The following is a 26,494-nucleotide window of genomic DNA, read 5'->3' on the forward strand; positions in this document are numbered from 1 at the left end:
TCATACATTTATAGTTTTACTGACTTAAAATTTTCAGGCTATTATATTTATTAATTGGTTGGGTTTTTTTTTACTGTATTATGCTGAAAAGTGAAAGGAAGTGTATGGAAACGCATATATGCAAAGCAAGAACATACTGATTGGTATAAACAAGCAAAAAATTTAAAATAAGAAAATAAGAAAAACCTGAAAATGACACGCTCTGTAATCTTGGGCAGTTCAGTGTAGATCAGCTCAGCCAAAACCCATTTTAGTTTCTGGATGTATTTTCCATTTTCTAAATGCACTACTAGCTTTCAGAGTGCAGGACAGATGCATTATCTTAATATGGGCTATAAAGTTCAATGAAGCAATGACTCGGTACAGCAATCGCTCACTGTGGTCGGACAACAGACAGATGTCATTTTAAGTACCCTGTACAGGAAGTAGGTCATACTGTGGTGGGATACTGCTTTGTTTTATGCAGCTCTTTCAAATTGTTGTTAATGAGGTATGCCAGCTTGGAGAATTGCTGAGCCGTGTCATCATCCAAACTGTTACTCAGTGGTTAAGCATGGAAAAGCTCAAGATGTGAGTGGCTGCATAATAAAGGTATTATTGTATTAAAAATCTGCTAATAAATCTTGATCTTTTGAATGTTTCGCAACAGAAATCAGACTAAAACAAACAGACAAACACCTGGAAACGTGCAAAGTTTTGTGGTCAACAACACAATACAGTGAGAAATGATGATATGTTGTATAAGCTGACAAGTCAAGACTCTGTCCTCTTTTCTACCCAAGTTTTACTTTGATGATAGGCTCTTGATTTCTCAGTGTTTGTCACACCGACCCATTCTCATTCGGGGAGCATCAAGAACTGCCATTTTGTCAAAGCTGCTGGCATCTCCGAGACACCGAAGGGCACGAGGTGTCCTTGACAGAGAAACACTGGCAACAGACAGTTCCCACTTTAAAATAATGATGAAGTCAATATCAGGAGTGTGTTCTGGTGAATCGGAGTACATTTGGATCATCATTGTGTTTTTTTTTAAGCTTTGTTTTCACGGCTTTTTTGAGTTGACTTGAGTTTTACTTGGAATAAAAGTACTTGGTTATGGTTTGAGCATTTTGATATGGATTACAATACCCCGTTTCATTACATTAATGCTGCACAAATTAAAAAAAGTTAAAAAATTCCCCCAAAAAAGCTGCGCCAAAGGGTGCCCAGAGGGTTGTGACAGCTCTTCTAGCTTGGCCGAGCCTGCTGAATTCTTTCACCTATTGTTTTTCTGTATTGCCTTGCAGGATCCTGGTAAGTAGAGTTAATCAGTGCAACTGGGAGCACCTAGCCAGTCTGCCTGGAGCATTTAAAAGTTGGTGGCATCAGCTTTAACTCTTCCATTCGACCCAGTACGATCCCATCTGTTTGGCTTGCTTCAGTCTTGTTATTTTAGGTTTTATTCTATACGACACCATCCACCAGAACCATACACTATTCAAAGACTGGCACACCTATAAGACAAAGTTCATTGTGTACGTTGTATGTACTGACTCAAGGACAGAATTAACTTCCAACACTGAGGATTGTGTCAGTTTTTCTCCTTTCACCTGCCTATTTGTAAAAAATGTATTCCCTTCTCCTTTCTGTGTAATTTCCCAGTCTCCAAATACAGTGAATGCAGTCCCCACAGAATCCTGAGCTCCCGCTTTTATGACCACAACCAATAATCACGCAACTCCAAGTGCACACAAATATCCCTCCCAAACTTCCTGTCTTGCACGTCCTTTGCTTCTTCTTCTCTCTCTGCTTTTTTACTGACTCTACACACACACTAAGAAACACACACCTTGTCTTTGCTCCTAGCCAGCAAAGGGAGGCACCAGGTGGAGGAGATCCATCACAGTGACAGAGGCGGCGTGCTGAAGCGGTAGCAGAACAGTCATGTGTGGCTGTGTCTTTGCCTTTTGCAACAACCTTGTCAGTCATTCATGCAGGAGACACACAAGCCCTGTGAGGCACTGTGTGATTTTATTCACATGCATTTTTTAAATCTTTTGTTAAAACACATCAGTGCTTCAGAAAATGGACCAAAGGAAATTTATTCTTTTGGCAGCCTTGTATAACAGGAAGCATACATGCTTTGCTGTTATAAACCCTACAATCCCTCAAGAGCTGCCTTATTTTGCATTAAATGATACACTAGTAAGTAGTTTTTCTCTACCCTTAAGCCGTGACCATAAACAGGGCTCATGCTGACAAATCTAATATGTGACACATAATTTCACCTTTATTGTCACGCTCTCACTCTATGCAAACATTTCTCCCATCTTAACAGGAACCTTTAAAGCTCCTTATTATCACCAAACTGATTATGTTAAGCAGCTTTTTTTCTTCAAGCAGGGTAGAATCTGAACATCTTTTTCACATTTCAAGACCAACATTCGTCCATAAACGTTGCTGAGAAAAGTAGCCACTTACCAGAAATTATATATCAGTAGGTACTAGAGGAGGGAATCACCATACATCCCACGATACGATATTATCACAATACTTAACGCACAATACGATATTATTGCAATTTTTAAAAATATTTTGTGATATTCAGATTCTGTACATAAAGGTAAACTTTATCAATATTCATTTTATCTAATATCAAAGTCTCACACTCAGTCTTTCTCTCATTTCAGTTTGATTGTTGACAAACTGAACGGTTTGTATTACAGTCTAGTCCAACTTAACTGAATCAACCATCTGGTACAATTATAGCTATTCTGAACTATGCAGTTTATGAAAACTATGCAGCCCCTTCAGCAACTGAAGAATTTGAAAGTAAATTAAAACAAAATATAATTTTACATTAAATAAAAAAGTTTTAAACTTAATTAAAATAAAACATGTCTTAAATTAAAATAAGTAAACTGTCATGTTTATTGCTGCCATAAAAAAAGTTAAACACATTTGGACAGTGAAGGAATGTCAGGATTCTTGCTCAGAAAAAGGATCAACATGCTCTGAAGTCAGAGCACAAAAATCTTTTTGTAACAAAATATCGATTTCTGCTGTCCCTGTATCGATACATTATTAGCAAACAAGATATCACCATACTACACAGTATCGATTTTTTCCCCCACCCCTAATAGGTACTTTTAGATTTGTTGCACGGCAGTCAATCCCGACTTGGTATTGAATCCCAAGCTCCACAGCTGGGGACATTTTTTAACTGTTTCATTGTGGTTTATTGTATCAGTAATGTGATCATAGATCCTTTTATTTATTTATTTTTTTATTATTATTTATTATTTTATTATTTTTTATTCACCTGAATAAGAATAACCCCTGGAAGAGTTTACTGCAAGATTTAAATATAATAGCAAACCAACAGTAATATTAGCAAGCAACATTTCTACTCTAAGCATTAATAGTTGTATAATTATCATTTAAAGTAAAAATATAACTGTAAATCCAGAGACATCATCTGTTCAGTGTGTCCTGGTTCTGCATGGAGTTCAGGAAGTATCCTGGTCCGATTCCAAAACCACCTCAACTGTGTCATTTCAAAACTGAGAAGTAGCAGCTGTACTCTGAGGCCCTCCTGAATGAGCTCCTCGCCCCATCTCCAAGGCTGTGCACAGACACCTTTCACAGGTGATCTTATTCTTTCAGTCATGACACAGAGCTCCGGACCATAGGGAAGGTTAGGAAGTCTGATCAGCTGTCAGACCAATTCCTCTGTCACTGCCTCTCTCCTCTCACTTGTGAATGAATACCATGATACTTAAAGTCAGTTAGCAACTAATTGCAAACCCAGAACAATGAAAATGAAATGCGTTTAATAAGGTTACTCCACCCTTTTCAAACTGACTGCCATGGCCTCAGCCTTGGAGGGCCTAATTCTCGCCCCAGCCACTTTACACTCACTGTAAATCACCACAGTGCAAGGTGAAGGTCATGACTCAATGAAGCCAAGTGAACCACAGCATCTGTCAAAAACAGAGACAAGATCCTGAGGCAGTTGAACTCAACGACTCAACCAAGAAAGTCTATCCATAGACAATATCAACAGAATCCGTGACAAACAGCAGCCCTGCCTCAGGTCAACACCACCCAAACAACTTGGGTTTGTTGCTGGCAACATAATCCAACTCCCATTATACTAGTACGAGGACTGACAACATATAAAAACAACGAAATAAAAACTACAGACAGTCATAGCACATAATCACCCTTACGCTTTCATAAGAGGATGCTAGCATTTGATCGGATCAGAGAGTTGTTACCTTCCTGTAGAGCTGGGCGATAGAACGATAACGATATGTATTGCGAAATAACTTTTTCTCGATACAAAAATTAAACTATTGCGATAGACCTCATCTCTCTTGTCCTCTTAAAAAAAAAAAAAAAAAAAGAACAGCCAATCCAAATTAAGTAGTGCAAAGCCGAACCAATCACAGCTGCAGCGTCACGTCACGTGACTTGTTACGTACAGCACAAGTGCCAAGCCGCACATGTGTATTTGTTTGGGAAGCAGATAGCCGCCGTGCCGAGTGTGCCGACTAGAGAAAAATCAACCGAGAGCGTGACTGAAGGTTACCGAAGAGAAAACAGATGATGGTTCCAACGCCGGAGAGATTGTCGAACGGAAGAGCCATAGAAGTTCAGTAGTGTGAAGGTATTTCGGCTATTTCAAGTCTGACAAAAAACAGAGTAGCGCACTGTAAATTGTGCCGAAAGCAAGTCTGGAAATACAATAAACCTTAGTTTGTTTGCATGCTCAATCTCTGACTGGAAGCGCTAATTCGTCATTCGGCTTTTGTCAGACTAAAGTAACTGTTAAACTGTTTGAAAAGTTCAGCTATACAACAAGGAGAGATCGAGAATTTCCTTTTAGTTCTCAGTTTATTTGATATTGACAAAAATTAGTCAATTTTGTCTGTTCTTCTGTAAAACAAACTAAGATTTATTTTTAGAATTAATATTTTGTTTCTAAGTGGAATTGACAATTTAGTCTGTTTTGTTTGTTCCATTTTGAAACTTAAACGCTTTAGCGGCTGCCTTTTGTGTAGTTTGCAATATTTGCCTTTATTTATCTGAAAAAGTCTCATGTTCCTTAAGTACATCTACCCTGTTGAACTTATTATGGGAAATAAATATTTAAATCAAAACAAGCTGCTGATTATTTCACATTTTACTTGTGAGCAACGGCACATTTAAATCTTACAAATATAGTTATTTGGCTTATATCGTGATATATATCGTTATCGCCTGAAATGAAAAAAACATATCGTGATATGAAAAAATCTCATATCGCCCAGCTCTACCTTCCTGTTTTTAGCCAAGCTTTGGAATGTCACATCAGCTTTTGATGGTCTTCTCTCCTAGGATGGTCATTGCTGTTTGGATTTAGGTTTGTAATGTTGCAGCATCAGGTTTCCTTTTTATGTGTGGTATAAATAAGACATCTATCTGTAGCTCTGACGTCAAAGCCAGTCTTTTAATAATTACTCATATAGATGATAACGAAGTTTTTCTTCTTTCAAATGAAAAGGTCCCTATTTCCCTTGATACTGTGATAGATTTAATTTAGGACTAATGACAATCAATAACTGACCAAATAGCATCATTTATTAAAACTTCACAGTAGAATTGAGTATTTTTAATTACGATCCCACGGAAAACCAAGAAAATCTGTATTTTAAAAAGTAATAAAACAGAAAAGGAAATTGATTGATTGGCAAACTAATAATAGTGGAACTATCTAAAAAATGAAGCACCTATTAGATATGGAAATATCTATATATATCTCTAGGTTCTGCACAAACCCAGTCAGTGAGATAAAAAAGCAAAAATACTGCCAAAGTACCAGAATTTAAAGTTTACAATAGGGAAAGTATGTATTATCATTATTACATGTCCATGCCTCACTGACCCCCACCCAAATTGCTATAGGTGCCCCCAAGACATTAACCAAGTCATTGTTGGTAATTCATAGTTATCTACTGAGCATTCATACACATGCACTCTTTATACCAGCATAAGGGGAAAGGTGATATGGACACAGTAGACCAGTGAGGCTATCCTACAGTGGACCAGCAGGCCGTTACACACTTTAATCTGGGATGACAATGCATTACGTTCTCAGCAAGCAGAGCTTCCTGGGTTTTAAATTATAACACCTGTAAATAATTCACCTGCCCTGGTTCTGAAAAGGTTAATGAGGTAATTCAACATGTGCATGGACAGCATTAAAGCACATCAACATTGTGCAGACTGAGGGACCTCCTTATCCCGACCTAAGGCAATGGATGTCCGGCAGATTCGTCATTCCTACAGATGGAAAGAAGGATTGACTTATCTTCTTGGTGATGGGAACATGGAAGATGCATTTGATTCATGTTACATTAGCTCCAGCTACAGAGCATTTACAACCATCCGCTGGTTATTTCCTGCTATTAGCTGTTCCTCTTCTTTCGTTCCATGTCAGTGGAGGTGACATCAACTTTCCCTTTGTTAAACACACATTATCATTATAAAGTCCCTCAAAAGTAGCCTCAAAAACCATGTGGAGCTCCTGAGATACGTCAACACAGTCCAACAATGTAGAGTTCCAGACTATGAAGCAGAGACAGACAGCAGGGAAAATAAAACAAACCAGTAAGTCCTTTTCTTTATACTGGTTGAAGTTCTGGGTTTCCATAAGTGAACCATGTTCTACATCATATGTAATCTCCCAATTTCCTTGAAGCCTACATTGATTATTCTCAGTTGACATGGGCAGTGGTTGTAGCTCAAATAGTTAAGGATTTAAAGGACCTGCAGTGAGTGGATTGTTTAAGAAATCGAATCACGTGTGAAATATTTCGGCTATGTGACTGTAACCTCTTCATATCAAAATCCCTCAACATTAGATTGTCCAGATTCGAGAGAGCTTCTGCAGCAGCTATCCCTAATAAAATTTATTCAGGTGTGTTTCATTTGCGTTCCACAAAGCAGCTTCACTGTCTGAAGATTATGTATTTGCTGACTGCGAGGAGGGGATCATTTCAGAGGCTACTGCTTGCTGGTGTGGAAAATCACTGTTAAAAATTCCGCATCGAGAAGCAAAATAAACACGCAGACATCCATCAATTACCTTTTCTTTGGGGATTTTTTCCCCCCCTGCTCAGTGGTAGATGGAGGCATCATTTCCATAGCACAAGCGAATGCCTCATTTTTTTATTCCATATAGCGTGGCTTTAGAATGCATCTGATTTCTGAAGAGCTTTTGCAATCATCCATTTCCATCTATGTCTCACAATCGCCCTTGCTCCTAGTTTTCGAAATAAATAAAAGATGAAGATGATGATTGGTATTTTTTTTTCACAAGGAGACATGGTGATGGCTGGATCACAGATAGATAAAATACTAACTTGACAGTGGCATGACAAGCCTAACGAGAAAAGTATCGGCTTCAAGTGCAAAAAGAAATGCTTAAAACCAAAATATTCAGTTTGGTGTTCCTTTTGTAAGAAATTGTAACATTTAATTTAGTTGTCAGAATTTCAAAAGGCAGTTCCCTTAAATTTTCCTTCACTTTGCTTCGGAATTGTTTACTATAATTTATACATTAGTGTTAATAATGGCACAGATTCCGATACATATTGTTTTTATTCCTTAGAAGTACGAGAAACTGTATGAACATTGTATATGTGTCATGACCCTGTGCCTTCTCGGCTGACTCTGTATGGCTACAAGTGTTTTTGTTGTGCTGCATCTCTCTCTCCCCTCCCGTGCACTGCGCTCTACCGGGGCGGAGTCATGACGGCTCCAGCCCCTGGCTCGGACACCTGCAAGCAATCATCTCATCTCATTCACTTTCTATCTGTCCATGAAGCCAGATAACACACACCAATTAGTTAAACTGCAGGAATGTCTTAAAGACATAAAGACTTGGATGGCCGCTAACTTTCTGCTTCTTAATTCAGATCAAACTGAGGTTATTGTACTCGGCCCTGAAAAGCTTAGAAATATGGTATCTAACCAGATTCTTACTCTGGATGGCATTACCTTGGCCTCCAGTAACACTGTGAGGAACCTTGGAGTCATTTTTGACCAGGATATGTCCTTCAACGCACATATTAAACAAATATGTAAGACTGCGTTCTTCCATTTGCGCAACATCTCTAAAATTAGAAATATCCTGTCTCAGAGTGACGCTGAAAAACTAGTTCATGCATTTATTACTTCCAGGCTGGACTACTGCAATTCATTATTATCAGGATGTCCAAAAAACTCACTGAAAAGCCTTCAGTTAATCCAAAATGCTGCAGCAAGAGTCCTGACAGGGACTAGAAAGAGAGAGCATATTTCTCCTGTTTTGGCTTCCCTTCATTGGCTTCCTGTTAAATCCAGAATTGAATTCAAAATCCTGCTCCTCACATACAAGGTCTTAAATAATCAGGCCCCATCTTATCTTAATGACCTTGTAGTACCATATCACCCTATCAGAGCACTTCGCTCCCACTCTGCAGGCCTACTTGTTGTTCCTAGAGTATTTAAAAGTAGAATGGGAGGCAGAGCCTTCAGTTTTCAGGCCCCTCTTCTGTGGAACCAGCTTCCAGTTTGGATTCAGGAGACAGACACTATCTCTACTTTTAAGATTAGGCTTCAAACTTTCCTTTTTGCTAAAGCATATAGTTAGGGCTGGACCAGGTGACCCTGAATCCTCCCTTAGTTATGCTGCAATAGACGTAGGCTGCCGGGGATTCCCATGATGCATTGAGTTTTTCCTTTCCAGTCACCTTTCTCGCTCACTATGTATTAACAGACCTCTCTGCATTGAATCATATCTGTTATTAATCTCTGTCTCTCTTCCACAGCATGTCTTTATCCTGTCTTCCTTCTCTCACCCCAACCGGTCGCAGCAGATGGCCGCCCCTCCCTGAGCCTGGTTCTGCCGGAGGTTTCTTCCTGTTAAAAGGGAGTTTTTCCTTCCCACTGTCGCCAAAGTGCTGCTCATAGGGGGTCATATGATTGTTGGGTTTTTCTCTGTATCTATGAAGCGCCTTGAGGCGACTTTTGTTGTGATTTGGCGCTATATAAATAAAATTGAATTGAATTGAATTGAACTTCTTAAGGCAGCTGCTGAGAGTGCTTCTTCGCTGGATTATTGTGTAACGCTCGTCAGTGTCATTACAAGTCTGAGCTGTTTCCCGAGTTTTCTTTCGTGTCCGCAACTTACCTGTTCTTCCTCCCTGTGCCAGATTTCTCGCCAGCCTGAGGACCGCCGTTTGGTGAGCTAAAAGCCGGAGTCCGAGCTACCTGAGCTTCAGTGAAGGATTGTGGACATAGCCCGTCCCCTTCCCGTGCCTGTGTTCCCCGGAGACCCTCTTCCTGTGCCCCCTCACCTGTATATATCCGCACCTGGTGTCTGAGTGTAAATAAATTGTGAACTTAAGTGGCGGTCTGCCTCCGAGTCTCTCCTGAGCCTGACAATATGTTTGTAATTCCAGTGTGATGTGCTTCACCAGGCAACATGCATGCCTTACCTAATCATGACCCCATGTTGGTCTAGGATGGTGCTACAGCAGCAGAGGACTTTTGCAACTTTCATCTAGTTTAATTAGGTACATTTAGTTTAAACAGCTACATTCTTCTTTTATTTTTACTTATTCATTTGTTTTTTGCTCTCTTGTTTTCAGCAAATACATCTATTCTGGAACCACAGGTCCAAAGAAAAGCCAAGCTCACTGTAAGTCATCATGGTGCAAAATTTGGCGTCTCTTTATCAGTGGTTTTCAAACAATATTTTTCTTTTTCCATTTACTGTACCAAACCAGCGCACACTCGCCCCCAGATGGGTGTGGTCACTGCAAAGTTGACCCTGATCCAAAATGTGTCAGTCAAGCCAAATGGTTAACAGTCTAAACACACAGAAATGGATGTCACAGTAATGCAGTAGTGACCAGTGTCACTTCACAACTGGATCATCAGCTGACTGTGGCCTCTCTGTGCAGTGTTTGCATGTTCTCCCTGTGTCTGCGTGGGTCCTGTCCAAAGTTCCCTCTGATTTTTCACGCGTCTGAGCGAACACACAAACTCCCTGAGCGGACACTTGAACCACTGTGAGCAACAGCAATAAAGCTCTGACTTGTATTATGAGTCTGTGGTCTGGGAGAGAGTCTGTAACTCTGTCTGCAAAATACAGTAAATAATGACCAATGTTGGGCAATTAACTATATAGTTACTTCTTCAAAAAAGTAAATCTGAGTTATGCAAACAACAAAGTTTTTTGCAGGTGTTTACCTAAAAATGCAGCCAAGGTGTTTTTTAAATAAACATTTCAAACTATTTACAGAACAATCAGCTGTTCTGCATCAAATCTGATGCCACACAAATTATTTGTGTCACTCCAAAAAATTATTTCTGTCCACTATGAGATAAAGGAGAACAACAGCCTGATACCTGCAGGCCTGACAGCAGGAGATGTATCACTGCTGTAACACCTGTAACATTCAGCAGTCGCCTCATTGTTCACACACAACAAAACTATTGACTACACTACACACTAACTACACAAGATTCAAATCTCTCACATCTCAAAACACCGCTGTCACTCCTAAAACTTCCCCCTTCCTAAACAACTAAATGCCATGTTGCCATATCATTTTTTGATTGGTCCACATGGTACATTTTTCCACCAATAGGAAAGGCTGGGTGCAGGGGTTTTGCTCACAGGCTTTCAAGCGTTTTCCTTATAAAATGCAGTTTTTACTGTTTCTTCCCGCAGTAAATATGAACAACGACAGTATTCAGGAAGAAAACCAAACATTGCAGATATTTTTATCATAACTCTGGTTTTACGTGGCCGATCAACACAATTTAAAAACTGGTATAAAGTCCACACTTTGTCCGTCAATTGTTCCGTCTGTCCTGCTCACGTCTCCAATGGTTGTCCACGTTGTCATTAACGTGGCTTCACTCCACATCAGCCACGCCGCTTTGCTAAAACACCGGTGTCGGCACGTAAGGACGCTGTCATAGCCTGTCAACCACGTTGGTTAGCTGCGTATATACGAATGTGAATCGCATTATTGGCTGGAATATGAGATAAGGCGGCATCGTTCTAATCCCATACTGGAGCAGCCAGTTACTCACTGACTAACACTGCAAAACAGAATTGTTAAAGTATTAATTTTAATTTCAATTCAGGTTAGAATTTTTTTTCTGTGCGCAACGCAGATTTTCTGTGTGCAGAGACCGTGCCAGCAGTGCGCAATTGCGCAGGCGCGCAGCTTAGAGGGAACATTGGTTCTGTCCTGCGTAGCCCACAATTCGATGAGAAGTTACACAAAATATAAAAAGAAAAATGGAGCATAAGAGGCATAATCTGGTTGGCTGATTACGTTAGCCAACAAGCTACCTAGTAGGTTTACCTCCAAATAAACTAAAAACTAGTACTAGCACTAGTACCCAGCTTTTGAAAAATAAACTGTAGCTTACACAAATATAGTTGGTATGCTTATGTACAAAATTGCATATGTGTTATAGTTTCCAAATTATGAGGTATAATAACAACATAATCTCATAAAAATCAACAGTTTTAAAATGAAGACTTGTGTACATTATCGCTATTATAAGCTATCCATCAATGAGATAAGAATAAATAACACTTATATACACACAGAGTCCCTTTTTCACTCCAGGCAACTGAGGGTAGTGTGATACAACGAGACCACAGCTTCAGCAGGCAGTGCCATCTATAGGTTCAGCTACTGCAGGCTGGAGATAATAGCTTTTCTCTTTTTTTTTGAAGGCATCTGAAAGGCCAATTATGCTGAGATGTTATCAGTCAGAGTCTCTTACAGAACGATGGCTTGTGTCAGATATCCACATGTGTGCAATAAACCCCGACACATATAAACTCATGCGTGGAGGTATGTGGCCACACGCATGAAATACACACACCGGATACATATCTGATAGGATTTAATTGAATATTCCCCACCACACTGTCTCGTGCTGAACATGAGAAGCTCTGTATCTGCGTCTGCTATCTCACAGCTCCCTTTCTCGCTGGTGCTGCCACAGCACACACATAGCTTTGTGTTTCTGCAATTGTGAGGACTTCTACAGATACAACTTAAACTTAATTGAAGAGTGCAATGGAGAATTGCAGTGACTGACACGTCTTTTATCTCAATAGTCAATATAATACTGGAATATTTAAGCATGTAAGCCACCATTTAAACTGCCTGTTCAACCAACCAAGGTAACAGTTTATAAGCATACAGTATGGAGCGTTAGTGATGCATTAGTACATTTGTAATTGATCATTTCTTCTACAGTAAAACACATTAGTATGTAATTCATAAACAACTTTTTTTTCCCAGATTAACAAGTTCATATATATTATATCTAATAACAGTATTTGCATGGTTCATATGTAGCAGATTCCCAATTTCTAAACTAAATATTCATGTGCAAACAACTAGGAAGTGTTAAGAAAGATAAGAATTAACTCTTTATTGTCATTGCACAGTCATACCAATAATGCACAATAGTACAGCGGTCCCCAACCCCCAGGCCTCGGACCGGTACCGGTCCGTGAGTCGTTTGGTACCGGGCCGCGAGAGTTGAGGCTCAGGTGTGAAATGTATAGTTTTCAGGGTTTTTATCAGTTTTCAGCCTTATTTTGTTATTGTTTTTATCGTTAACTCTGTTTTCCTGGGTCTTTTCACGTGTGTTATGAATAAATCTTCTTTTTTTCGGTACCGATACTAGTTTTATTTTGTTGTATTTATCCGCGACACCTTAAAGGCCGGTCCATGAAAATATTGTCGGGCATAAACTACGGTGGCCCCTAGAGACAAAGCACGTACAAACTCCAAAACACATGCAAACTCCAAAACACAGGTTGCTAGGCAACCTGGGAAGCGCAACAGAGACTAGACCGTCCCATACAGACAAACTTGCCGTTTATTTTGCAAATCGAGCTCAACACTGCCCCTAGCGTCCTGGAGCACTTCCGTTGTGTTTTGGAATTTCCATGTGTTTTGGAGTTTGCAAGTGTTTTGGAGTTTGCAAGTGTTTTGGAGTTTGCAAGTGTTTTGGAGTTTGCAAGTGTTTTGGAGTTTGTACGTGCTTTGTCTCAAGGGGCCACCGTAATAAACCGGTCCGTGGCGCAAAAAAGGTTGGAGACCGCTGCAATAGTACAACAAAATTGGAAACTGTCCCATGTCAGAACCATTACAGCACGCAATGGTTCGTAGCTGGAGTACTTCAAAAGTTACTGTTTATAAAGTATTACTACTACATTAGTAATACTTTATACAGTAGGCAAGTACTAATACCTCACCAATGCTTCTATATTATCCAACACTGTTATCCAACTACTAAATATTCAATACAATAAAGAAAATGCAGTATGTGCCTCACTAGCAGTTCATCACAGCAGTTGACAGGTTAGACATGTTGAATTAAATGTTTTATGGTGACTTATACTTAAACCCCCAAACAGTCTTTTAAAGAACTGACATGTTGACTTTCTCTGGTCTTTACAAAGCAGGCAGCACATAAACACACTCGCAGTGATGCCTCTTTGCAGCGTGATGTCACATGAAAGCTACCTCTAACATGCATTCAACAATACAGACATCTACAAGCTTACACACAGAATAATGGCCACCATTCATCTCCAAAGCTATTCAAAAGCCCGCTGCATTTGGACAAGTGCCCCTGTTGTATTTAGAGTTGAAGAGCTCGTTTGATGTTTTGTTTATCCTGTTTAATTTGTCATAATGAAAGGTTACCAGCTGATTCAACAGAGAACAAAGAGGTTTTTTTTTCTAAAGAGCCATGATTGATTTCTTCTATCCGCCCTCCTCTTGCTGCGACAAAAATTACTTTTCACTTGGATAGAAGAATGGATACTAGAGCAGAAAAGAGCAACTGAAGACATTATAAAGAGATAAAAGAAGCGTTCATCCATGGATAACGTGTTAAAAAAACCAAAAAAAAAACAAACCTGAAAGCCCCTGAAAGCCACATATGTGTATGATGAAGCTGACATGTGCAGGCTTGCGGAAGAAAGGATTAAGGGGGGAAAACAGAGGTGTGGGAGTGAATCACACTGTGCTTTTCTCAGTAGTCAAAGGCCCCTGGACAGGCAGGAATGGGCAGTCAGTGGTCACTGGCAGCATGTTGATGTGGATCTAAAATAAAATGTGTCTTTCTGAGGTTTCTCCAACTATCTGGCCTGACTCTGGAAAGCTGTGCGTGCAAGTGTGTCACTTTTCTCAATCAATATCAGCAGCCTGGATGTTGTTGTTGTGTTTTGGTGTTCAGTTTGCCAGTCAGCCATCAGTAACTAAAATGCCTAGATACGGGCACTAAATCTTTGTCTAATAAAATTGGAAATGTATTGGTGACACCCCATTAGCCTAATTGTATTAAGAGGAGCGGCTTTCAGAAAAAAAAAAAGAGAACTTCTGGTTGCAGCTGAGTTGACAGGTGCAAGATTTTTAGCCTGCCGGAGTCAGCACCACTCCACTCTAAATGATTTCCTTCTCAGCCAATAATGGCATTCATTTCTTCCAAGCTAGCTTAAAGCAAATGGGACATTTTGTTGAAGAGAAGAGAAGAAAATGGATCATGCAAGAAGAAAATGGAACAAAGTCTGAGAAACTAGAGCAGGAAATAAAAGTGCCCTGCACAAAGTGCAGTTTAAGCGTGATCAGAGAGCTATGCTTACCTTTGCAAATTCATACTGATGATGACATTAAAAGCAGTGATTCCTACACATTATTTACACACACCCAAGCCTTTGTAGATCATTGTTGTAGACCTCCAGCTAAATATAAAGTATATGCATATTTATGATAGGGATCATGGGATCCAGACTTCTGATGGTTTTATACACAAACCATTTGGATTGACTTAGAAATTCTCAACATATGAAATGTGTTTTAGGTGGATGATGCAAAACTACCACAACACTAGTAATATCAACAGTATGATCTTAATGAGACTTTTTAATAAAACATATAGAATACCTGGTCATAATTAAATGCATGACTTTTACCAGTATTTTATGCATTTTATAGCATGTTTATTATCATGCTTATTAGAGGTGGGAATCACCATACATCCCACGATACGATATTATCACGATACTTAACGCACGATACGATATTATTGCAATTTTTTAAAATATTTTGCGATATTCAGATTCTGTACATAAAGGTAAACTTTATCAATATTCATTTTATCTCATATCAAAGTCTCACACTCAGTCTTTCTCTCATTTCAGTTTTATTGTTGACAAACTGAACGGTTTGTATTACAGTCTAGTCCAACTTAACTGAATCAACCATCTGGTACAATTATAGCTATTCTGAACTATGCAGTTTATGAAAACTATGCAGCCCCTTCAGCAACTGAAGAATTTGAAAGTAAATGAAAACAAAATATAATTTTACATTAAATAAAAAAGTTTTAAACTTAATTAAAATAAAACATGTCTTAAATTAAAATAAGTAAACTGTCACATTTGGACAGTGAAGGAATGTCAGGATTCTTGCTCAGAAAAAGGATCAACATGCTCTGAAGTCAGAGCACAAAAACCTTTTTTTGTAACAAAATATCGATTTCTGCTGTCCCTGTATCCATACATTATTAGCAAACAAAATATTACGATACTACACAGTATCGATTTTCCCCCCACCCCTAATGCTTATTGACATGTTTTTTGTTTTTTTCAGGACACAGGATTTTGTTTCACATTTTCAGTTTTTTAGAGACAAACTTCCAAATCAATGCCACTATTCAACATGACATATGATCTGAAATCAAATTTGAATAAACAGTGAAAGATTGCTATTTTCACACTCTCATAAATTTCCCTTTTCCTCAGTCTGATGGAAACGCATATACAAACCAAGCTTTCTCTCTATAAAGTAAACATGCCTTTGGTAGATTCATCAGCCGCTCACACACACACACACACACACACGGGATAGAAGCTTTGGGCGTCTGCTGCTGACTCAGGTCTGTATATTGAAAAACTGATGTTTAAAGCTCCAAATCCCTTGAGGTAGAACAGATACATTATTTATCTATTTTGTTCTCTTACAACTGATGGATCTTAAGAACACCAAACACGTTGTGACTTGCTTTGTGCTGAAGAACATCTTTATAGGATACAATTTAATATTCTGTGTTTGATGCAGGGATTCTGATCCTGTCGCAGTAAATGTTTACAGTTTTCTGGCTGGCGAGCCCCATGTGGTACGTCTGTGTGTTGTTTCATATTCTCACATCATTGGATTTTTTTCCCAGTGGCTGTTTTGAAGAACATATAGATTTTTTTTTTTTTTTTAGTTTAAGGATAGCTTATTGCTCATCTGTTTTACTGCACGCCATCAGCCTGGGTTCCCAGTAGAGCTGGGCGATATGAGATTTTTTCATATCACGATATGTTTTTTTCATTTCAGGCGATAACGATATATATCACTGTGGTGGGGCGTGGTCTGCGGTGGCGTGCAGGGAGGGCAGACGCACCTGCACGGCATCCGCAATCACGCCCGCCAGGTTAAAACACGGGGACTCAGGTGTGTGTGGTGAGAAATCAATAAAATGGCTGAGAACTCTGATCCCTGGACCCGCCGTGCCTTATTCTTGCCACAATCACGATATAAGCCAAATAACTATATTTGTAAGATTTAAATGTGCCGTTGCTCACAAGTAAAATGTGAAATAATCAGCAGCTTGTTTTGATTTAAATATTTATTTCCCATAATAAGTTCAACAGGGTAGATGTACTTAACATGAGACTTTTTCAGATAAATAAAGGCAAATATTGCAAACTACACAAAAGGCAGCCGCTAAAGCGTTTAAGTTTCAAAATAGAACAAAACAGACTAAATTGTCAATTCCACTTAGAAACAAAATATTAATTCTAAAAATAAATCTTAGTTTGTTTTACAGAAGAACAGACAAAATTGACTAACTTTTGTCAATATCAAATAAACTGAGAACTAAAAGGAGATTCTCAAACTCTCCTTGTTGTATAGCTGAGCTTTTCAAACAGTTTAACAGTTACTTTAGTCTGACAAAAGCCGAATGACGAATTAGCGCTTCCAGTCAGAGACTGAGCATGCACCGCTTTATTGTATTTCCAGACTTGCTTTCGGCACAATTTACAGCGCGCTACTCTGTTTGACTTGAAATAGCCGAAATACCTTCACACTACGGAACTTCTTTGGCTCGTCCGTTCGACAATCTCTCCGGCATTGGAACCATCATCTGTTTTATCTTCGGTCACGCTCTCGGTTGATTTTTCTCTAGTCGCACACTCTTTTCCTCCATTACCCGGGCGGCACGGCGGCTGGCTGCTTCCCAAACAAATACACATGTGTGGCTTGGCACTTGTGCTGCACGTAACAAGTCACGTGACGTGACGCTGCGGCTGTGATTGGTTCGGCTCTGCACTACTTAATTTGGATTGGCTGTTATTATTTTTTTTTTAAGAGGCCAAGAGCGGTGAGGCCTATCGCAATAGTTTAATTTTTCTATCGATACAATACATATGCTATCGTTCTATCGCCCAGCTCTAGTTCCCAGTTAACAAATTAGCATGCTAAATCAGTGTAACTGACAAACAATGGACAGCAGCTAACACAACAGCATGACATCTAACCATAGTTTGTGTTTGCAATAGCAGGTTTCTGATATTCATAATCTGGGGATACTATATTCTCTGCATTTCTTCATCCAGTATTAGACTAAACTTCTTTTCAGGTTGATTTAAAACTCTAGATTCTTCATGAAAGTGCTTCTTTTTCCAAAAAGAGAGCAAGTTGTCGAACACTTGTACAAATATTTGACAGTCCATAGTACTAATGCGAGACAGGAACTGAGCAGAGACAAAATACACACACATCACAGCAGGAGGCAGGATTGCAGTGCTAGAAACTTAGTCCAATGACAGCTAAGCCCACAGGGGACGACCATGAAAGCAGCTGCAGATACTTGTGATGCTTAGTTTGAACATGAAAAGCTTTGATAGCCCAAATCCCCATAAAATTTGAAGAAATTACTCTAATATAAATGTCTATAACAGAAAAGAACTGTAATCCTGGAAAAAAATGATACAATATTCCCAGAGAGAAATCATTTATTTTGTGTCTTTTTACAAAACAACCTAAAAAGAAATGCAAAAGATCCCTAAACACAACAGTTCATCCTCAATTACATTACTGTGGTGAAAGCTTGCTCACTTTTTAACTGTTATTTCCAATAAACACATTTCTGATAAACCCACTATGAAACGTAGGTCATGTGAAAAGTTTTCACAGCAGCGGTGTGGAAAGTGAAGAGGGGAAGTAGCAACCAGGTACTGCTATTTAAATGCACTCGATTTATAATTGGCAAGTGTCGTCGCCTCTGTAACAGCAGATGTTTGGCGGTTTGCTCGTCCAGAGCTTCAGGTGTGTGTTAACACAATGGCACAATCTTTCTCCAGGAGAAAACCCCTCTTAAGCACAGCTTAGGTTTGAACCATAAGATTTATGGAGCAAGAGATGCGCAGATGTTTGGCTGTGCACAGCGCCATGTTTGGTGAAAACCAAAGACAGCATATCATCAAATGCCAATAGTCAACCATGGCGGTGGAGGGATAATGATTTGGAGTCCCGGTCTGTCCTAATTGGGTCATACAACAGGATATTAATCCAAGGACAACAGAATGGCTAAAAAAATGTTAGTTCCTTGGATTTAGGGCTGGGCCATATTAGATCTTTCACGGTAATACCGCTACAATGTTAGGCAATGATAAGAAAATGAAATGTCGCCATAGAATATGGGTAAAACATGCACGCGCAGTGCCTTTGTTTTCATACGGTCATACTCACGGTGTGGAAAAAGCATGGCAGTGACAGAGAATGAGCAGGGGCCAAAGCAGATCGTTGAATAGGGCTGCTCGATTCTGGCAAAAATGATAATCACGATTATTTTCACTGAAACTGAGATCTCGATTATTTGACGATATTTATTTAACAATAACAATGTGTTGAATAATGACTTTAAAAATAATATAAAATAGTGCAAATACTGATAACAGTGCAAATGTTTGCAATATAAGAAATAAATGAAAAATGTAAACATCTATGTTTAGTGAAGTTTGCAGTGTTGCTCTGTGGTGCAGCTACGACACTGTAGCAAAGTTTACACACTGTGTCTACTTGATCCACGTCTGACTCATGAACCCATAATGTTTCCACACTGAAGTTTTTTTACCTCTCTTTTCAACCAGCAGCAGTCACTCTCCTCTCCAAATAACTTCTGCTTAGCTTTCCGAGCTTCCCTCGGGTCCTCTTAATTGTTGTGACACGTGTTCGAAATGCAGAGAGGTGCGCTCAATTTGGCACACGGAGCAGCGCGAGAGTAAAGCATGAGGGAGGTGCTAATAATCGGCTCAGTCATTTTTAATGATCGTTGAAAGCCCAGATCGTAATCATGATTAAAATTTGATTAATTGAGCAGCCCTATCGTTGAATGAAACAGATGAACCAGAATCGGTTTGTGAAAATGGTGGAACTTCTGTGGTGTGGAACTGGTTTGGCTTTCGTCCGTCAGATAGCCACAAAGCACAATTTTCTAGAACATGCTAGCGGGCCATCGTGGCAGGAAGCAGAAACCAACAAGTCCTCCCTGTAAAAGCAGCTGCTTGTTTAAATTAACATAAACTGAATAAAGTTGTGGAGTTGTAAATTCTTTTGTCTCTCGTCAATTATATCGTCAGTTATGTCGTTATCGCAAATTTTCAAATATATATTGCGATAAATATTTTTGGCCATATTGCCCCGCCCTGCTTGGATTAATAACAAATAAAACCTGAACAATGTTAAAGAAAGAGATAACTGTCAAAAATTCAACATCTAGTAGACAGCAGCTTAAAACCACTTAACGGTGGATCAATACAGCCTCTAGTGTGTCCACAGTACAGAACGAGAGGAGCAGACATAGTGTATTCTAATGCACAAAACCCACAGAAAGTGAAAGAAACACCAGCACTCATGCATGATTATTCTACTGCTGCTTTCTGTTGAGGCCAAACACCCAGAGCAGGATTTAGGAGTTTTTAAAATTGCACTACAACTTTGCATTCTACTGTCAAGCAGCGAATACACGATGATGATTTATCTGGGGAAGCTATGCATTCTCAGCACGATGCAGTGAGTATTAAAACACATATATACATCATAGCTGAGCACACGAGGATTAAGGAGGCATCAGTATCTCAGAGCACAACAATTTTTAAACATTCACTATTTAGCTCCGGTGTAGTAGGTCTTCATTCTAGGACAGTGAATGCAACTTTCATTTAAAGGTAATTTGGCCTCCAGCTCTGCTCTTACCTTAATGATGTCAAAAGGTAATTTTGGTATCGGTAGTGTTTTTTATTTATTCCCTTTTTTGCTTAATTCTTCCTTGTGTAATTCTTTCCTCTTGCCTCAAACATTTCGTGCAGGTTGTTTGCGTTTTAATGTCTTCCAGGTCTTAGGTGGTTAAATTTATTACCTCAGTAATTACTTTTCCCCCCCCTTATTAGCAAGTGTGGAGCAATGTGCCACAATGATGCACGCCACACAAAAATGAAAATAACGTCGCTGTAACTCACCACATTTATCGCCACACTCGAAGCAGGGTTGCATCAGACAACAATCTCCATAGAAAATTGCCCAAATGCAAGATTATTATCAATTAGATCAACAGAACATTTTTTTTCCTTTACAAAATTAAAGGTCTTTATGCTGGTTTGTCTTTCTCTAGTTGTTTTCATTTATTTGTATCCCTTCATTTTTATTTGCCCATCTTTCTTTTCTACAAATCCCATGTCTGCTGCTTATTTCAGGCTCTGTGCAAATTAGGATTTATTTGTCCACTCTGTTATCTTTATCTAGCCTTGCCTCCACAAATTTCTGTTTATGTTTGCTCATCTGTCTTTCCTTGCTTAAAATATACATCATTCTTTTACTTGGTAACTATCAAGTCATGCGTAAAGATATCCATCCTCATCCTCTTCTCTCCCGGCGTGCTCAGAAAGTCAAGAGCATATTTTCTTCTTGTCATCTTTTATAAGTCACTTTATCACTGCGGTGTACCAAGTTTATATCCTCTCTTCACTTTACTGCTCATTCATCCAAACTTTTCTTGTTCTTTGTTTTCCAAAGATATGATCTGTATTTTTCCCTGTATCCCTTTCCCTCCCAGTAATATTTAAATGCACAAATAACACCTTTTCATATAGATTAAAGTGCCACAGCAGTGACAATCATTTCCATAAAATTGAACTGTCATCTTTTTCTTTTCCCAAATTAAATGGTTGTATTTTTTTTTTTGTCAAATAATTGCAACTAAATTTAATCTTCGGTCAAAACAGGCAAACTATCCCTCGAATTAAAAATAAGCCGATGTGTTGCTGCGTTTACATGATGTATAAAAGCTGTAAGAGCCAATTAAAGGTTAATTTTATTGGTACTGGTAAAATGATTAGAGGAGAAATATCAACACGTTCTCACTCCCAAAGCGTAACATTTTACGCTAGGTGACAAATCGTCAACATATTACGTTTTCGGCTACCCACCACGTTCCTAAATGATGACCTCGATAAAATGAGGAACTATGAGAACCATATGGACTCAATCTACACATGTTCGCTCTTTTTCTTCAAATCACTTAGAAACACGCTATTTAACATCATTAAAGTCCTGGTTAAGATCAGGAAAAAGGTTATGGTTAGGGCTAGGGATAAGGTTAGGTTTAGGGCTGCAATACAGGGCTGGAACGTCTATTACCGCGGGAGCGTCATTGCACTGGATTTCGCCATGTTACGCCTCGGGAACGGGCTCGAAATATACATGTTTGATGTTAAGAATATAATTTCTAGTTAATTTCAAAATACTGTTTTGTTAAAGGTATAGAATATAGAAGTGCGACATTCTAATGCGCTTTTTAGTATTTTGGGCTTCTGGCACACTGTAATTACGTAGTTGGGGAGTCAGATAAGCTGGAACACAGTTTTTTGACCGAGTCTTGCCATGTAAATTAAAAGTTTCAATAAACATCTTTTTGCAAGAAAAGTACCTGGACTTGCTCACGTTTCAAATGCATGTTGCCGGACTGACTCCTGGTAGGTGGTACAGAAGAGTGAAATAGAGACGGAGTGCCGCCACTACATAAGCTGTTTTCTATTGTAAGGCACATGTTTTCAATCATGAGGAGTTTAATACTTTCTTACTACATCTATAGTATATCTAATATCTACTAATTTCATTTCTGGTTCTAGCTGGATGTATGAATGACGGGGCTAATGTATTTATGAATTCTCAGTGTTGGTAAGTGAAAGCTAACCTTCAGCTGAGAGGACAGTAAATGAAAATGTGATGGTCATCAAAACAAATCCCATTTCACAATCCTGCATCTGTTTACACAAAGCAATTTTTCACTCTAGTTTGTATGCATACGATTATGCGTGCTACTACAGCTGCTACTTGTTGTTTCCAGTCAATATAAATCCAAACTAGCATGCATCTATCAATGCACAAGCGACCGAAACCCTTGTTGGTATAGATTTATAATTGAACAAATGTCAATGAAAGCTTTTGTGGAGCTGCACGCTCCTCCTGTGCAGCTTTTTCCATCAACTTTGTTTGCTCTGAATGTTGTGTCTAAAACATTTTCTCCACCTATTTTTAATGAAATGCATTGCAGGGAATTCAGAGTGCAGTTATTCTATTGTATCTTCTATTATCTTTCAATGCTACAGCTCTGGTTTGTTTGAAGAAGTTTCTAAAAGCTTATAGTGGATCAACACATAGCTGTACGCCTCTGGGAAACCATAAAAGCTTTTTTGTCATATAGTTTTCAAGCACATTTGTTTCCTACATACTATGTTTCAATAGTTATGAGCTTGTTGGCCTGTAAAGTCAAATTCCCCATCTATGCAGTTACGCATATATGTATTGCATTTTGTTTATGCTGTTATCTTTATCAGTGTGTAATGATCCTGATCCTGCCCATTCTACTTTACGGCGCAGAGACGTGGACAATGCTCAAACACAACCTGAGCAAGCTCGAAGTTTTCCAAAAGTGTTGCCTTAGATGCATTCTCGGCGTTTACCTTCGCGACCGTCATTCGAATGACACCATCCTCACCAGCTGCGGCAGCCAACCGACGATCGGCGACGTAATCCAGCGCCGCCGACTCCGTTGGTTTGGCCACATTTGTCGAACGGACCCGAGCCGCTACCCCCATGGCCTACTCTGGTTGACCCGCCCCACCGATTGGAGGGTGCATCGAAATGCACCAAAGAAGACATGGATGAAACAAATCCAGGATGATTTGAAGGCCCTTCGACTTGACCTCGAGCAGGCAAGAACCATCGCCTTAGATCGAAAAGCGTGGAAGATAATCGTTGGTCAAGCAAGAGAACCTGCGGCACCTACAGCAGCGTACTGGTTGCGTGGCAGACCACCGCCGCTGGTCGCCCGCTAAGGACAAGAAGAAGTGTGTAATGATGTTGAAAAAATAGATTGTCATGTTTTCAAAGGAGCTTGCAAAGAAAAGTGTCTGGACTTCTTTAAGTTGCTTGAAGACGTTTCACCTCTCGTCCGAGGAGCTTCTTCAGTTCTAAGGTCAAATTTGACCTTAGAACTGAAGAAGCTTCTCGGACGATGACCTGGATGACTGAGAACCTTCACAGACATTGTCATGTTTTGCTTTAATACTTCATTGTGTTTCTTGGCAAAGCATGTCCATCCTTTTGAAATGCAGAAATTAAAAGTTTTACTTATAATATTTATTTTACGATCATCAATAGAAGCAGGATTCAGGATTTAATTATTAATGCTTGCATTTGCAGAAATATTTAAACATTAGGTTAACACAGCAGAGTGTAAATGTTTTCTCACATATCACAAATTGTTACTTTTTGGGGAGCCTATATGTTTCCTCTTGATTTCTGTTGTATGTGTTAGCTTCATTTCTCTGTGATATTATCTTAGCCTTGGGCCAACTTAAGTAAAAACTGGCTCATCTTACTCAGCTCTCCTCTACGGTAAACTGTTGACTGCTGGTTTATTTTTGCGTCTCCATAACTATCGCTGTCTCTGCTCATATTCTCATCTCATCTTATTCCAGCTTGCAATTACAATTCGGATGTTTACATGATGCCAGCTAATGAAGTGGACATGGAATTAGTCATTCTCTACCTTATTTGCCAATCACTCCCTCCCTCAACCCCTCATTAAGCATCTTATTTACCAAATTCCTCCCTCATTCAATCACATTCATTTTCCTTCGTATTCATCTGCTTCCTAGCCCTGTTTGTCCTCCCCCACTGTTTGAGTATACTGGTTGTGCTGCAGTTCTGCAATCTACAGTCTCATAAGTAACACTTTCTATAGTGATTCAGTGCTTCTTTTCACTCTATTCAGTGTCTGAATGTGCCGTCCTCCCTTTTCTTGTTGGCTGTCTTTTTCCAGTATGGCATTACCTTCCTATCTTTCTAATTCAGCCTCCATTTACCTGTGCTTTGGAACGTTTCCATCTGACGTTCCCTCACGATACTCCAAATTTATTTCAGTTATTTTTAGCCGCACAAAATTTGCACTCCAATTTAATTTTGTAAATCGATGCACTTTAAATTGCATCCCTCGGTCTATCCACATTTACTCAATATTTAAACATTAGAAAATGTTTTTTGGTCTCTGTCAGCACAATGCTGGAAAATAAAAGGGAAGTGAAGTGAAATGAGGAAAACTGGCAAAGTACACCGTGTAATATTTTTGATAACAGCCATGGCTGAGTTGTTTATTCGCTCGTGTAGGTGAGCAAATCTGTTTGCATATTTGTGCCAAATTAATCGCCTGTCAAATGCATTCATTTAAAAACAGGCAAAGGGGTGAATGAGGGGAATGAACGGGTGGTTGCTACAGAGAAGCAGATCTTTGTTTGCTCAAAGCAATTGAAACTTTAGGAATGCACAGGAGGAGCTCTGTTACCACAGTTTTAACAAAGTAAATCCTTTAAGTGGTTAAGCTTAAAAAGTTTTTGCAGCTGCCCCTCACCTTCCTCTTCTGGACTTCAATCAGAGGCGCCACTCTCAGCTGCCTCTCTCCCTGTGTTTCTGTGTACACGTGCATGTGGGTGTATTTTTGTCAATTTGCATGCATGACACAGACTATTATCTGGCTTCTGCCTATCAACCTTGGTTAGTTCCAATCTCCCACTATCACCGCAGGACACACACACACACACACACACACACACAATAGGTCAACAACTTCCTGTTACAATTCCATTGCTGGTAGGAAAGATGGCCTGCTTAACCCAGGGGTAAAAGGGATAATTTATCACTCACATACATGTTTAGACTAAATGAAAAACACAATTTTCCCCAACCAACCAGTGCTTTTGTTGTCACAGTGGAGTACTATGCAGAGTATGTCCACCTGACTCCAGAACAGTTCAGATATATGTGCCTTCATTTATTTAAAATTAAATGTTGCCTCTAAATGTAATCTGGCCGGCGATTACTGTCCACCAACATCTAACCGAGAAAGCAAAATCCTTCTATTTAATGAAATTTCCACTAACGGTAATGGTAAGTTTTTTTATATATATAAGATATTTGATTATACTCGAACTCAATGTCCTTAACACCAAAGATAAAACCATGAAACTCTAAGTAGGTTTACAGTCTTAAAGGAAAATACAAGGTAACAAACACATTTGCATTCACACACACACATAAACACACAATTATGTGTGTGCTTTTTTAACGTATGCACAAATGTAACTGACCTCAGGTCTGCAGGCAGCTTGTTCCAAAGAACAAGCCCACATTAACTTAAAACACGCACGAAACTCAGATCCGTGACCTGAGAGGTGTAGCTGTGTGATAAACTCTGAACAAGTCAGATGTAGGAATGAGCGCTTTATGAACCAAAGGAAGGATTTTAAAGGTAATTCTTCATTAAACCTGTAAGACTGGCTGCTGCATTCTGAATGAGCTGAAGTCATCTTACGGTTGATTTGGATAATCCTGCAAATACAGCATCTCAGTTGTTTAACCTGCTAAAGTCCATTTAAGATATGAATGTTCCAACTTTTCTGACAGAAGCACTTCTGGTAACCATAAAACGTTTTTCAAAACTGAGATCCCCATCCAAAAAACCCCCAAGGTTTCTGATTTGTTACCTGTATTTCAGAGACAGGAATCATAAATAAATAAAACAAACTGTCAATCTTTGACCTTTTGAACAAACAACATATTTCTATGTCGTCTCTGTCAGTTCTAAAATGTTTCTGGACATCCTTCAGTTAATGTCATCAGTGAAGCTTAGTTTGTTAACAGAGGTTAGATTGTCAGACTGCAAGTACAACTGTGCATCGTCTGCATAAGAAAGTGATATTATCTCTAATGCTCTCATAAACGTATAGATTTCTCAACTCTATATATGTTTGTAATGT

At 39.2% G+C, this 26,494-nt stretch overlaps 1 protein-coding gene across 2 annotated transcripts in view; it reads right to left on the minus strand.

Moving 5' to 3' along the window:
* Positions 1-26,494, minus strand: part of nrg3a (neuregulin 3a) — a 417,214-nt gene that overhangs the window by 191,465 nt on the left and 199,255 nt on the right. The window lies entirely within an intron of this gene.

The sequence above is a fragment of the Neolamprologus brichardi genome, chromosome 13 (assembly GCF_056152115.1).
Source record: "Neolamprologus brichardi isolate AB-2024 chromosome 13, ASM5615211v1, whole genome shotgun sequence".
Lineage (NCBI taxonomy): Eukaryota > Metazoa > Chordata > Actinopteri > Cichliformes > Cichlidae > Neolamprologus > Neolamprologus brichardi.